The sequence below is a fragment of the Mobula birostris genome, unplaced genomic scaffold, assembly GCF_030028105.1.
Source record: "Mobula birostris isolate sMobBir1 unplaced genomic scaffold, sMobBir1.hap1 scaffold_1807, whole genome shotgun sequence".
NCBI lineage: Eukaryota > Metazoa > Chordata > Chondrichthyes > Myliobatiformes > Myliobatidae > Mobula > Mobula birostris.
This window is the reverse complement of record NW_027274853.1, coordinates 62,247-64,658: the sequence shown is the minus strand read 5'-3', so window position 1 is coordinate 64,658 and position 2,412 is coordinate 62,247.

Genomic DNA, 2,412 nt, shown 5'->3' with positions numbered 1-2,412 from the left:
GTGCTGAGCATGATGCCAAATTAAGCATCTTCTTCCTGCACTAGATCCATATCTCTCTATTCCCTGTGCATCCATGTGTCTGTCTAAAAGCCTCTGGAATGTTGCTGTTGTTGTATCCACCAGTCCAGGCAGCCATTCCAAGCCCCCACTACTCTGTGTAGATAAAAAAATCTTGCCCCACGCATGACTTTTAAACCTCTCATCAATAATGGATGTCCTCCCGCGTTTAAATTTCTACACTGGGATAAATATTCTGTCAACTGTAGCATTGTCTTTCATAATTTTACAAACCTCTCTTGGGTCTTCCACTCACCACCAGCATCCAGCACTCCAGAGAAAACAACCCAGGTTTGTCCAACCTTGTTAAAGATACTGATGGTCCATGATTAGCGGCTGCCCGAGGAGGAAGGCCACACTCTCACTCCAATGTTTCTCATGATTCACTTGGATTCTCAGTGAATAATGCCCCCACATTTTGATCAGCTGTCACCATCTCCTCAATGCCCACTCACTCAATAAACAAAAAGATTTTCAATCACCTCAGTCTTATCCTCTCCTCTCCAGAGTCAATAGTTTCAGCCTGCTCTCTGTGTTATTAAACTGGGAAAAAAGGCAGAAAAGATTTACACAGATGTTGAGGGATTCGAGAGGAGAGGTTTGAATGGTCCTATCCTTGGAAGGTAGGAGAGTGAGACATGTATAAAGTCACAAGGGATGTAGATAGGGTGAATGCATGCCATCCTTGTTCCAGGACTGAGGAATCAAAGAGATTCAATCTGAGTTTCAAACATTCTGTAAAAACGTTTTCTTTTACAGAAGCTGGGCCTATACAAGATGAGTTGCCTAAGGAAGTATTAGATGGGTAAACATGGTTCATGGATAGTACATGTTTGCAGGGATATGGGTTCATAAGACGAGCTTAGATGGAAATATTAGTCAGCATGGACCAGATGAACTGAAGAGCAGAGCCTGTATGACTTCCTGTTAGTGAGCAGGTGCCTGGTGTGTGTCGATGGGGAAGGGGCTGAGAGGGTTAATCCCCACTGATAGGGGATGGGTTGTCTTGTATGTGTGTTGTGAGATAAACTCTCCTTTCAGTTTGAACCTGTTTGTAATGTTGGTTTAAGCTGCCCAGCTCGGTGATCTCCACCAGTTGCTGGTTGAAACTAGCTGGGAGGTGTGTATAGTCCTTTGTCAGGGTGTGAGGTCTTTATTCGGACACTGGTCTCCAGAGAGAGTGACTGTTACAGGTAAGGTGAGTGTGTGGGGTGAGGGTGTCAGATCTACTGAGAGCCAAGGACAAGGGAGAGAGTGAGAGAGGAGATGCAGAGAGATGAGAGGAGAGAGGATTAGAGGCAGGGAGAGACTAGATTTAGGAGAGAGCTGAGACAGATTAGAGATAATTAGGGAGAGCTCAACACCAGCAAAATCAGGCAGTCAGACGGAGCATTAACAGGGGAAAGGACCCAATTTAGACAGAAGTAAAAGGGAGACAAATAATTGAATTGACTTTATTTCTTACATCCTTCACATACATGAGGAGTAAAAATTCTTACGTTACGTCTCCGTCTTAAAGTGCAATGTGCAATTTATAGTAATTTGTGATAAATAGTATGTACAACAGTACAGGCAATATTGCATAGAAATACAATTGTATCTGCATGAATTAATCAGTCTGATGGCCTGGTGGAAGAAGCTGTCCCGGAGCCTGTTGGCCCAGGCTTTTATGCTGCGGTACCGTCTCCCAGACGGTAGTAACTAGAACAGTTTGTGGTTGAGGTAGCTCAAGTCCCCAATCATCCTTCGGGCCCTTTTTACACACCTGTCTTTGTAAATGTCCTGAATCGTGGGAAGTTCACAAGCTGGGCTGTCCACACCACTCTGTGCAGAGTCCTGCGATTGAGGGAAGTACAGTTCCCACACCGGGCAGTGATGCAGCCAAAGTCAGACAAGCAGGAAGAGAGGGATATGTTGTGGCTCATTTGGAGATGGTGAATGATAACTTCAGGCAGCTCACGGGTGAGGCAGTCTTTCATCCGGATCGGTTCCAGACTCACTCCCAACCCAATACCCTCCTCCGCCACTCCAACCCCTGGTTCCCTCCTCAACCACCCTCCCCCCACCTCCGGTTCCCTCCACAGTCGCCCTCCCCAGTTCCTTCCTCAGACATCCTCCCCCCACCCCTAACAGTTCCCACCTCAGCCATTGGGAATAGGCTGTGGAGAAGTAACCGGGCATTGAGATGGACAGTGAGCCCTTGTAGATGGGGTGAGGGTCAGTAACCAGGCACCGGAGGTACAGGGAGTGACTCCTTTATTTGTCGGATGTGCCTAACAGCTTTCATTATTCAACCCACTTGTCTCTGACTCCTACATCCTCCCAACCCATCTCCAACCCTTCATCAACCACAGG